The 13,129-nt window shown below is 35.7% G+C and overlaps 1 long non-coding RNA gene across 1 annotated transcript; it reads left to right on the forward strand.

The window, feature by feature from the left end:
* The first annotated feature begins 12,339 nt into the window (after positions 1 to 12,339).
* Positions 12,340 to 13,129, forward strand: LOC146905137 (uncharacterized). The gene is made up of 3 exons (XR_015020498.1): positions 12,340 to 12,517; positions 12,597 to 12,643; positions 12,814 to 13,129. It is a non-coding gene; the product is annotated as an uncharacterized LOC146905137 (long non-coding RNA).

A 13,129-nucleotide genomic window follows, 5' to 3' on the forward strand; every position in this document is an offset into this window, starting at 1 on the left:
AACAACCTCCCCTAAGTTCTAGCTAAATAAAACTAACCTCCCCTCTATTTTGCAAAGCATCAGATACCTCCCCTCCAGTTACATTCAGTCAATCACCGTTAGAATACACAAAACATGTTGGTCATGAAACCTCTGTACTTATTCTCTCTCTCAAAACACCGCCAAAAAGAAACCTTACGTCTTTCTTCTTCTTCATGGTCACTCAACGCCTTCCTAACTCATCTTTACCTTCACTCGTTTTCGCCGTTTCCGATCGTCTCCCCTTACCACTCATCATTGTTCTTGCCCAAGTGCATTCCAGCTATCATTATCTTCGTCATTCTTGCCGTTTTTTTAGCATCGTTCTCTCGGTTGTGTTGTTACTGTTTGCCTTTCACATGAATTTCATTGGTTTATACTAGTTGCTGACACTTTGCTGTTATTATTTCTAAAATGACAATTGGTTGATTTTGTTGTCATGTGAATTTGAAGAAATATTTTGGGTGCCAAATTGAGTACTTCATAAGGCAAATTATGTATGTATGTTGTAACGGTGAAAAAATATGCTTGGAAAGAAGATTTATGTATATCATATGGCAAATAATTGATGCAGATCAACCACCACCAACCATCATCCCCAATTATTAATCAATCATCTTACAATGAATTACACGTATCTTGATTCTTTATTATACCCATCTTGCAAATTTTCGAACGGAAAGAACTATAAATCTTAGGAATTGTATCGAGAAATGGAGGAAGAGACCAGTTTGGTGGGAACAAAAGATGAGTGTGAATGTTTTTCTATTCAGCAAAAAAAAAAAAAAAAGTTAACGGTGAACTAAACTCTGTTTATGGAGGAGGGATGTATTTATCTATTTGATGAGAATTTAGGGGAGGTTAATGTATATTTTAAAACTAGAGGGGGTGTCGGTACAATTTTAATAGAACTTAGGGGAGGTGAATGTAATTTTCCCTAAATTTTATTTTTGTTTAACAAAAACCGAGAACCATACTATAAGTTACAAATCTGGATACATAATGGCACAAGCCAATTTCATACCAAACTGAAACAAATAGTGCGGTCCTGGCAAAGATATTTAAGAAACCAAACTTAAAGTGCATTGATTGAATGTAAATTGGTACACATGTTTATACATTCCAACTTGTGACTCGTTCTCTCTTAAATGCGGATAGTTTGAGTGTAAGTTTTGTGTATGATTGGATTGTGACCTCTTTTCCCTAAGGAAAGACTACTATTTATACTAATAGAAATAACTACCTACATCAAGATTTGAAACTACAACTGCTAAAAATGGCAACGGATATCTGTTCGATTTGAAATTCAAACAATTATCCTTTAGCCAATATCTGTTGCTTGACCTTATCCAAATAAACATTTCTTCGATACTTTTCGCCTGTCGAACTAAAGTCCACACTTCGATTACTTCCAGCAAGTCCAACCTTCGATCAAATCTCTGGATGTGAAACTATATTGTCCCTTTCGATTTATATGGTCAACTTAGTCTGACTGCATTTAAGATAGTCTTTAAAAATATAGGTTAACAATACTGGGAACTGGTTCGTACGAACCGGCTCACAGTTCGCAGGGGACCACACGAATTATGTGATTATGATCACACCTTTCAACTCCCCTTTAATTTGGGCATTTGATTCCACTATCCCATAAGCTATATAAGGGGGAAACTCCCGCTTTTTTCCTTTTTCTAACTCTTGAGCCTTTTTCCGTCACCTATTGCGAAAAGGCCTTTGAAGTTCTCTTGCTTTCTGAAGAAGAAAAACATATGGAAAAGGAATTAACATTTTTAAATGATAATAACAAATGTATCTAGTAATTGATACATTTGTTATTATCATTTAAAAAAAAATAATCAGGGGCATATTATCAAAGACATCATGACAGGAAAATTAGAGGTGAAGAATCCAAAGCCTCCCGACCCTATTAGTTTGAATTTGAATGGGTTTCAAGAGAACAATAATAACTACAGGGATGGTGAGGACTTGAATTATAGCATCATGACTCAAGTGGATGAAGTGAACATGGGGGCTACCCATGACACAGATATGCATATGAGTTAATGTGGTGGCCATCTTTAACCACTGTGTATCCTTTTTTATTTTTTATTATTTTAATGATTGTGATTACTTGGAATTGTAGAGGTGCTCAAGGAAAGAATTTTCGTAGAGCACTTAAACTTTTTTGCAGGAAACATAAAGTAGATATTGTGGCTTTGCAAGAACCTCGATGTAGTGGTAATGTGGCCTTAAGGACTATCAAAAGCTTAGGTTTTAAGAAATTTCTTTTATCTGAAGCTCGTGGTTTTTCTGGAGGAATTTGGTTATTATGGAATAGGATAGATATACAAATTCAGCTCATTCGTAATGATTCTCATTTTCTCCATGTTCAAGTTAAAGATAAAGATAATGATCCTTGGTTGCTTACTGTAGTTTATGCAAGCCCGAGGGATCATGAACGGGGTGATACTTGGAATAATTTACGGGACTTAGCTAGGAGTATTCACGAGCCTTGGTTAATGATGGGAGATTTTAATGAAATTGCTAGTCCAGATGAAAAGAAAGGAGGGACGCAGGTTGATCTCAGAAGATGTCTTCACTTTGCAAATTGGATTAATGAGTGTAATCTCATGGATGTTAACACAGTTGGAACTAAGTTTACTTGGAGGGGTCCTAAGTGGAATGGTTATGAGAGAGTCTTTAAAAGCTAGATCGTGTTCTTTGTAACGTGGATTGGAGGCTACGATACCATGAGGGGTTTGCCAAAGTCCTCCCTAGGGTGCAGTCGGATCATCATCCTATTATGGTTATGCTTAATGGTGAGCCTTATTATGGAGGTAATCGTCCTTTCAGGTTTGAAGCTACTTGGATTACTCATGATGATTTTCATAGATTACTAAAAGACAAGTGGGGTAGAGGCTCTGACTTGATTCACACTCTCAATGAGCTCACACCTTCTTTAAAGGAATGGAATCATGATACTTTTGGGAATATTTTCAAGAGAAAAAGGGAGCTACTTTCCAGGCTTAATGGGATCCATAACAGCCCTAACTATGGTTATAGTAATTTCCTAGAGAATTTAGAGAAAGAACTCCAAGAACAACTTGCCATGACATTGTATCATGAGGAGTGTCTCTGGTTCCAGAAGTCTCGCAGCCAATGGATATCTGATGGGGACCGTAACACTAAATACTATCATTCAAAAACCATTGTTAGAAAGAGGAGGAATAAAATATTAACTCTTCGCGATAACGATGGAATTTGGATTGATGATCCTACGAATCTGAAAGCATTAGTGAGAAATTTTTATGAGAATTTATTCAAAGAAGATATCATTATTCGTGATTCAATAGTGTCTTGGAATACGTATCCTAAAACCGTTGAGACCCATCATGACCATCTGAGTGCTAATATTAATTTTATGGAGTGCAAAAAAGCTTTATTTGATATGGGTCCGCTCAAAGCACCTGGAGAAGATGGATACCCTGCTTTGTTTTTTCAAAAATGTTGGGATACCATTGCAGGCTCATTATACAATTTTGTTAGTCAGGTTTGGATAAATCCTTCTCTCATCTCTTCTATTAATAATACACTGATTGTTATGATAGCTAAAGTTGATAAGCCTGATTTTGTTTCTCAATTTAGACCTATTTCTTTGTGCAATGTTACTTATAAAATTATTTCTAAAGTTATTGTTAACAGGATTAAGCCTTTGCTTGATAATATTATCTCACCTTTTCAATCTAGTTTTATTCCGGGTCGTAGCATCCATCATAATATTATTGTAGCTCAAGAGATGGTGCATTCTATGTCCAAAATGAAAGGTAATAAGGCGTTCATGGCTATCAAAATTGACTTAGAAAAAGCTTATGATCGTCTTAATTGGAACTTTGTGGAGGAGTGTCTTAAGGAGTGTAAGTTTCCCCCTAAGCTAATCAAGATCATACATCATTGTATATCTACTCCATCTTATAAAATAATGTGGAATGGTGACAAAACTGAATCTTTTTACCCATCTAGAGGTATTAGACAAGGGGATCCTCTTTCCCCTTATTTATTTGTCATTTGCATGGAAAGGCTCTCCCATATTATAGCTGATCAGGTGGAAGCTGATTACTGGAAACCTATGCGTGCTGGCAGGTATGGTCCCCCGATTTCTCATTTACTTTTTGCTGATGATCTTCTTCTTTTTGCAGAAGCATCCATTGAGCAGGCTCATTGTGTTTTACATTGCATTGATATGTTTTGTCAATCTTCGGGGCAAAAAATTAATAGACAAAAAACTCAGGTGTATTTTTCCAAGAATGTTGACAACCAACTTCGGGAAGATATTATTCAACATACAGGGTTTAACCAGGTTAACAGTTTGGGTAAATATCTTGGGGCGAACATAGAACCAGGTAGAACTTCAAGAGGTCATTTCAATCATATTATCAACAAAATTCAAAACAAGTTTAGTGGTTGGAAGCAACAATGTTTAAGCTTGGCAGGTAGAATCACTCTTTCAAAATCTGTCATCAGCTCCATTCCTTACTATCACATGCAGTATGCTAAGATCCCTAAAACCATATGTGATGAGATTGAAAAAATTCAAAGAGGTTTTGTGTGGGGAGACTCGGATCAGAGGCGTAAAGCTCATTTGGTAAGTTGGGATGTATGTTGTCTTCCGAAGATGCATGGTGGTCTTGGTTTCAAGCGGCCTCATCATATGAACGAGGCATTTCTTATGAAGATGATATGGAATCTTATCAAGCAACCAGATAAGCTCTGGTGTAGAGTTCTTTACAGTAAGTACGGTAGAAATAATGATCTTAATAACAGTATTAGCTCCCAACCTTATGACTCTCCCCTGTGGAAAGCGATTGTAGGAATCTGGGATGATTTTAAGCGTCATGTTATTTGGCAAATTAGGGATGGAAGAAGTACTAACTTTTGGCTCGATAAGTGGGTCTCGAGTAATACTTCTCTCTTCTCTTCTGCTAATCAATCTTATGTGGATACTACTATTTCAGTTAGGGATGCTCTTAATACTTCTGGTGATTGGGATCTAAATTTTTTGATGGATAACTTGCCTGTGGACATTGTTAACCAGATTTTAGCCCTTCCAACCCCTTCTGATTTTGATGGTCCAGACACTGTAGGATGGGGAGGAACTAGCACTCTCCAGTTTACTGTTCAAAGTGCTTACAATTTGCAGCAAGAGACCTCTTTGGCTGTGGGAGGTGATTGGAAGACCTTATGGAACTGGAAGGGTCCCCATCGTATCCAAACTTTTATTTGGTTGGCAGCTCATGGAAGAATCCTTACCAATTATCGTCGTAGCAAGTGGGGGGTTGGTATCTCCCCTACTTGTCCTTGTTGTGCGAGAGAGGATGAAACAGTCATTCATGTCCTTCGTGATTGTGTGCACGCCACTCAGGTATGGCTCAGACTTGTTCCGTCTAATTACATAACTAATTTCTTCTCTGTTGATTGCAGGGAGTGGATCTTTAACAACCTTAATAAAAAAGGGATTGGAGATAATCCTACTACTTGGCAGACTACTTTCATGACAACATGTTGGTATTTATGGAATTGGCGAAACAAATCTATTTTTGAAATAGGATTTCAAAGACCAAGCAATCCTACACTGGTAATTCAAAAGTTTACTAGAGAAATAGAAGACAGTACGAAGCTGGTGCAAAAAAGTCCGCATCAAAAGGAAACTATATATATCGGTTGGGTGTGACCTCAGATTGGTTGGGTTAAGCTTAATTGTGATGGTGCTTGGAAGGGATCTGGTACTCTTGCAGGGTGTGGAGGGCTTCTTCGAGACTCTGATGGCAGATGGATCAAAGGCTACTTCAAGAAGATTGGAATGTGTGATGCTTTTCATGCTGAAATGTGGGGCATGTACCTAGGTTTGGACTTGGCGTGGAGGGAGAATACCACTCATCTTATAGTGGAGAGTGACTCAAAGATTTTGGTCTATATGATTACTGAAAATTGCAATTTTGGTGGAACGACTCCTACCTTGGTCAAGCGTATTCGACAACTTTTGAGTTTGAGTTGGAATGTCAAAATTACCCATACTTGGCGTGAAGGCAACAGAAGTGCGGATTGGCTTGCTAATTTCAGCATTTCGATGGATTCTCTAGATTTTCATGTCCTGGAAAATCCACCTAGTGAGCTTCAGAGTCTTTTGTTTGATGATATTTCCGGGGCTTGCATGCCTAGGAACGTTCGTTTAATTTCTTAAGTCTTCTTTCTCTTTGGGCTTTGGCCCTCTTTTGTACCAAAAAAAAAAAAACAAATGTATCTAGTAGGACTAAATTAAGTCGAGTTGATTCGATCTAACTCAGTTTGATTGGGTTTTTATCAGATCGACTCAGCCAAAGAGATCGTGACTGTTTTTTTAACTCGAATTCGACTCGTTTCGAGTTTATGAACAACATGGTTCGACTTGATAAATGGAATCAAAAGAACCAAAAGGAAAACAAACAAAAAAGAAGAATTTTGAAACAAAATTATGCCAAAATAAAAGCCAAAAAATTTATGCCAAAACGAAAAAGGCAAACAGCATAGCAATGGAAGCACGGGATTGCCTGAGAACAAAATTTGGCATTGGCGTGTGTTTTTGCTTTTGTTTAATAGCCCTCAATTGTTTAAGAACTACCGATCTGGGGCAATTCTCATATAGTGGTTTCGTGATTTGAAAGCATTTTTTTAAGGCCATATGTTGTCTTGTTTTTTACAGCACAATGTTATAGTGCTCAGTGTTTACGTAAGTTTTCATAATTACCATGTACATCAATTGAAATACAATTCCAACAGGGACAACATGTTAATTGTTAAGGTGCTGACACTGTTTATTTCAGATTCAGTTATTAAGTTATGAAAATCAAATGTTATAACTCAATTCCAATAGGGACAAGGTAATCATATGGTGCCTCAGCTTTAGCATTATGCTTGCCAAAACCCATGATTACTAAATTCAAATCTCTCCCTCTCTCTAAGACATTCTTTCGAACACTTGTGAGCAATTTGCAAGGACCCACATTTGCAATACATATCAACCAAACAAGGGGTTGACCTAGTAATTTCAAGGTTCCAGATCTTACCATGATCGCGACCACTGGTCTGGAAAGATAGTCATTTGTACACGTCTCTCTCTCTAGAGTGCGCCATTGTCGTAGGTGGTGGGTGGGCATCATGGCGAGCAAATGAGGCATCCAAAGAATTTATAAGCAGAGAATCAATGGTAAATTTGAATTTGAAACAAAGTATTACCAAATTTGTTTGATCACAAATTTACCCTTTCTTCCACGCCTGTAAGTTCTCAACCTCAAACTTGCAGAAAACTTTGAATAATGCTGAAGGACACACGCTGGTTTTATATCTAAACTTATTCTCAGTATATATCACCAAGTTTCGATGTGAGACTTTTTTTTTGTGTTCAAATTGTGATTCTGTTATTAGCTGCGAAGCATATAATAATATCCTTCCATGTGGGACATGTTGGGCTGGTTTGTTATAGATCTTCAAAATATGATTTTTTATGAAAAATTATTTGAAATAGCTTCTTATTTTATAGATGTTTTTAAAAAAAATTATACTATTTAAATTGATACGTTAGTCTTGAATAAATCAGGAAATTTTATGTCTTCGAACACCTCAGTCGACAATTTCCTTTTGACTTTATGAGAATTACCTGAATTTGTTCCTTTGGGGCAGTGTTTTGTCGGTGTAGTCGTTTTGTTCCTTCGGAGCCTTGCCGCTGGAGGCCTCCTGCTCTTAGATTAGGATTGGGTTGCTTGGTTGTTGTTGCTCAAAAGACCTAGATGTGCAGATGCTTTGTGTTGACGGAGTAGTAGTTTGTTGTACCTTAAGCCTTCCTGACGGCTCAGTTGTCGGCGGGTTCAGGTCCTTCACGATTTATCCTCCTTCTTCGCAACTCCCGAATCGTTTCGTCGTCGTAAAGATCGTGGTGGCTTGTGGTTGTCTAGCTGAGGGTTGGGGGTGTGCGCCGGTATATTCAAATGGTGGTGATGTAGGTTGATTTGGTGGCTTGTTTTGATTTGTTTGTGTTCGAGCTGGTTCGCTTTGTGCGACTGTTCCACCTTTTTTGTCTTTGGATTTTGACATCGGGTTATTGGTGGGTCGAGTTTTTGGACAGGTTAATGTGTCTGCTCTGGTGGTTCGTGAGTTGAGGGGTGCCTATTTTGACTTATGAGTCGAGTTCGGGAGCAGATTTGTGACTCAGGTCTTTTAGGCTGTTGTGATGTCTCCTCCGATAGACCAGAACTTAAATGGTGGTCGAAGCTGAACGTTTGAAGAAACGTCACTATCAAGTGCCGAATTGATCACTGTTGACGGTGTTGGTTCTTTGAGGGGTTTTTTAGGGTTCTGGTGGTTTTTTTTTTGTTGGAGTTTTTGGTGTTTTTATTTTCTCTTTTTGATGTAATACTTGAGATTTAATCCCCTTATATATATATATATATATATATATATACATATATACACACATATATACACACACACACATATATATATATGTGTGTGTGTCTATATATATATATATAATATTTTGCCGTTCAAAAAAAAAAATATAAAAATTAGAAATCGCATAACTTTTTGTCCTAACAAAAATTAAATTAACAAAAAATGTAAGTTACAAGTAATTTTTGGTACCAACAGCTTAACTCGGCTGGAGAGTTTAGCTAAAACCAAGAACTTATCACAATTCACAAGTAATGGTAGTATGAAAGTAGCCCCTGATGGGAATTGTGAAACAGACATGAAATATGTTCAAATTCCAAACCATTGGAGTTTAGACTAAATATGGCATCATTAGGATAATATCAGCACAGCCTGTCTATAATTGATGACTCAGTTTAAACATGAATTATGATTCTTAATTTATTATTCCATCATTAGTGTAATCTACATCTTTACTTGGATTATACCATGTTTTGCGCCTAGAAGTTGTCAAATTGCATTCACTTTACTTTACTGCGCCTAAGATAATAACAGCAATGCGATTACAAAATTAACTGTAATCCTGTAATTAAACCATCTTGATATTAAACCATTTTGATTACAAAATTCCAGATTTATATTTCAACTATTTCTATCTCTAAAACTTCAAATAACCTTGATGAGTTTACACATCAATCTTAAGTCCTGCAACAATGCTCGCTGGCGCTGCCGCGCATACATCTTGTGCTGCTAATCTTTTACACCGACATTAGAAAAACAAACAAAGGCTTTGAACATGTGAATGATGAAGATAGAAAGAAGCAAAATTTTAAAATTTTCATCTTTTCCACAATTCAACACCAAAATGATGAAGTGGCTGGTCTTATAAAGGGTGTAGTTGAAAACACGAATGATCTGCAGAAGGAAAATCTGCTAGTGTGAAATTTGAAATTTTTAATGGGAAACATAAAAGGCATCTATGTAAAGAACGAATAAGCTACAAAGAAACTAAAATTAAACAATAATATAAGAAGATAAAGTTAGGAAGATAAAGCAGAAATAAAATATATATTTCAAGCGGGAAATTTTGATACTGAGAAGCGAACGCGTGTACAATAGAGATTAACTCTCTGATAATAGATGGACGTAATTAGGAGAAATTGTTATATGTCGTAGGTAATTGATCTGCCAAGTTAAAAATTCTAAAAAAATAATAGTCCATTTATAAAAAACTACAAATTACAAGTGTAGATACATTAACATATGATAAATACAAAAAAAACAACAAAGTTATGGTTGATGCTAAAATAATTCAAGGTGTTTCTTTGCACATTGGAAAAACTCGAAGTGCATTTAGACATATGACACTCGAAAAATTGTGACACCATAAGGATTATAGAACTCATAATGGTTTAATTTGTAGTAACACAAGTGTTTGAGTTGATATTGTCTCTGCACTCCTGTCATTTGTGTGGTCTGCAAAAAATATCGAAGGTGAAACAAGTAAATTTACCTTTCAGTTCAAACTTGCCCAGCAGGAATGGTGTCATATATTAACAGTAACATATTACAATGAATAATTGTAAAATTTCAGTGCCAAAATAATGTTAAAAATGATAACTTCACACTTTCATATATTTGGATTTATTATTGTCTCTACAATATTTGTTTAGATCAAAATTTTCGATTGAAAGTTAACCTGAATCAACATGATTGAAGATACTGAGCCATAAAACGAAACGAAACGAAATTCAATCAATGTTCAAAACCATAAATATTGTCTACATTGAAATGATTCATATCTTTAGTATCAATTTCCAACAAGCAAGTCACCTATTTGCAACAATTTCTCTAGTGGTGACGAACCATATAAAAAAAACAATTTTCAACAAGCAAGTCACTTATTTGCAAAATAATTCATTCATTTCATATCTTCACTATCAGAATCTTTTCTAACTCCTCCCTTGAAATGATAATTCATTTTGAACAGTATTTGCGAATGCATAAAGTATAAAATTATCTACATTGCATTGAAGTATAGTATATGCCAATACATTCCATGGAACAGATGGAACCTCGCTCCTCCTTTCATACATTTTCTAAAACAGTTTATGGGACTATAGATGTTTGAAGACATTTTCCGTAAGTTATTTGAAGCTCACTGCAGCTTTACTCTCGGCTTAAAAGTTTAACTATAACCAATAATATATTAGCAAACCCTTGAGGAGAAGCAGGAAATTTAACTAAAAAATTTAGGGAAATATTAACGAGTGCATTGGGTCTGCAAATAGAGACCAAAAGTGACTCTCAACATCTTCCCACTAGTGGAAAGAGAATGAGAGTCACAAACTCCATAGATAACAAAATGAGGCATGCGAGAAGTTATCTAACGGGAATCAATGGCAAATTTGAAACATATATAGGTATTACCTAATTTGTTCGATATCAAATCTACTCACCGCTCCAGCTAGATAAATCCTCAACCTCATACTCAAAAAGCCTTGATGAACAAAGCAGAGAACACACAGCTGGTTTTATAGCAAAACTTACTCTCACTATATTTTACAAAGTCCCAATGTGGGGCTTGTTTGTTATTAGCTGGTGGAGCTAAAAAAGGGACAAGTAGAGGTCACGGTTTCCCCTAATATATATATATATATATATATATATATATATATATATATATATATATATATATATATGGGTTTTGTTAGAAAACACCTTTTATGAAGGTGTCTTTTAGCAAGTTATTCTATGAGCATTTGAGAAAAGACACCAACTAATTTTTATGAAGGTGTCTTTTAGCAAAATTATAACTAAAAAGTGGAAATCACACCTTGAGGTGTGGGTTGCTAAAAGATACCTTCATGGGTGGCTTCTAGCAAAACCGTATATATAAAATATATCAGTATGTTGTTGTATTTTTTTACTATAAACTTTAGATAATATTGTATAATGGCTCTGTTTTATTCAATATATTGGGTATTGAACACTTAAATTTCTACAATTAAAAACCTTTTAAGCAAGTAAATATAAAACAAGGCAAGAAGCATCAAAACATTTGTAGTCTTGCTGAGAAATTTTACAATTCATATTTTTCTATTCAAAGAAAAGACTCAGTTGGAATATTAGTTATAACACTATGACTTTGACGAGCGTAAGTTAAATTTTATCCATTGATTGACAGGAAATTAAGTGTGTTAACACATAATCTTATTTACTAAAGCTTAACCCGTAAAGCTAACCCTAAACCTAATTTTTTCCCCCTATTTTTTCATCCACTTTTCTAAGCCATTGGATCTTGCGCATTTAGGCGCCATTCAATTTTAGCCATTGATCATATTATATTTATCTCTTCTATTTTCCGAAACAACTATTTCGTATTTATCTCTTCTATTTTCTGAAACAACTATTTCATATTTATCTCTAATTATAATTTTGGTCATATCCGAAATTTGTTATCAATTCACTTAAATCCGAAATTTGTTTTCCTATAGTTTTGGCCATCCGAATCCTTATTTATTAATTAACCTAACAAATTTCCCTTTCAAAAAAAAAAAAATTAACCTAACAAATTTCATTCGTATCCTCCTTTTTTTTTTTTTGAAACAAATATTTTCTACACTTTTACGATTGCAATTTAACATAACAAATTCGGGTGTGGTTATGGTGCATAAGGAAAATCCTTATGCACCATGCATAAGTCCAGTCCATTAACTTGTAGCCCAATAGAATTGATTCCTACACCCCACAAACCCGAAAACAAAAGAAAACTGGCCAAAAAGCAGAAACACAAATGCGTTAACTCCAATCTCCACCACCGTCGAAACTCAATCTCCACCACCGTCGCTCAATCTCCACCACCGTCGAAACGCGTTTTCTCTCCATTTCCAACTTCAACCACCACCGGTAACAAACTTTCACCACCGAAAACCGTCTTCGTGACCGTCGTTCAACTCGTCACCGTCGTTCAACTCAACAACACCGTCGTTCACCACCGCATTCACCACCGTCGTCCAACTCCAATACTACCATTCTCCACTCTGTTAGTCGCGTGTTTATCTTCAATTTTCGTTGTTTCTGTTTCCTCTTTTCTCTCTAACTTTCCAAATCCCAAATTGCAGGATGATAAGGTTGTTGCTTTTCGGGACATTAATCCATCTGCTTTCAGGTATTTCCAATTCATAATCATAGGTTTCTGTATCAATTTCATCATTTTCAATTTTAATTAGTGTTATAGAAATGACTTATTCATAAGCGCTTATGCCATAAGCTGCAAAATAATCTGTGTATTCAAAATCGACTTATTAAGGTGATCAATTTGAACTTAGCAAATTTTAGGCATTACTTAGTGGTTCCTGTGGAGCACATTTCTACTGTTAAGGATCTTCAGAGAAGAACTAAAGATTATTCTTTGGGTAAATAATAAGCTTATAGCTGTAACCACTTCACAGTTTAATTTTTGTGTAGATTTTCAAATCTGATCAGTTCAATTTCATGTTTGCCTTATTTATACCGTAAGTCATATGTTACAGTGGTGCATTCACCATAACCGCATTCACGTCGAAAACCGCATTCATCACCACTGAAAATCACGTCGGAAACGGTAACAATCACGTCGCAAACTTCCACCACTGCAAAAACCAATAAATGGTTT

This window comes from Medicago sativa, chromosome 7 (genome assembly GCF_051527215.1).
Source record: "Medicago sativa cultivar Bolivia chromosome 7, Bolivia_mono, whole genome shotgun sequence".
NCBI classification, from domain to species: Eukaryota; Viridiplantae; Streptophyta; class Magnoliopsida; order Fabales; family Fabaceae; genus Medicago; species Medicago sativa.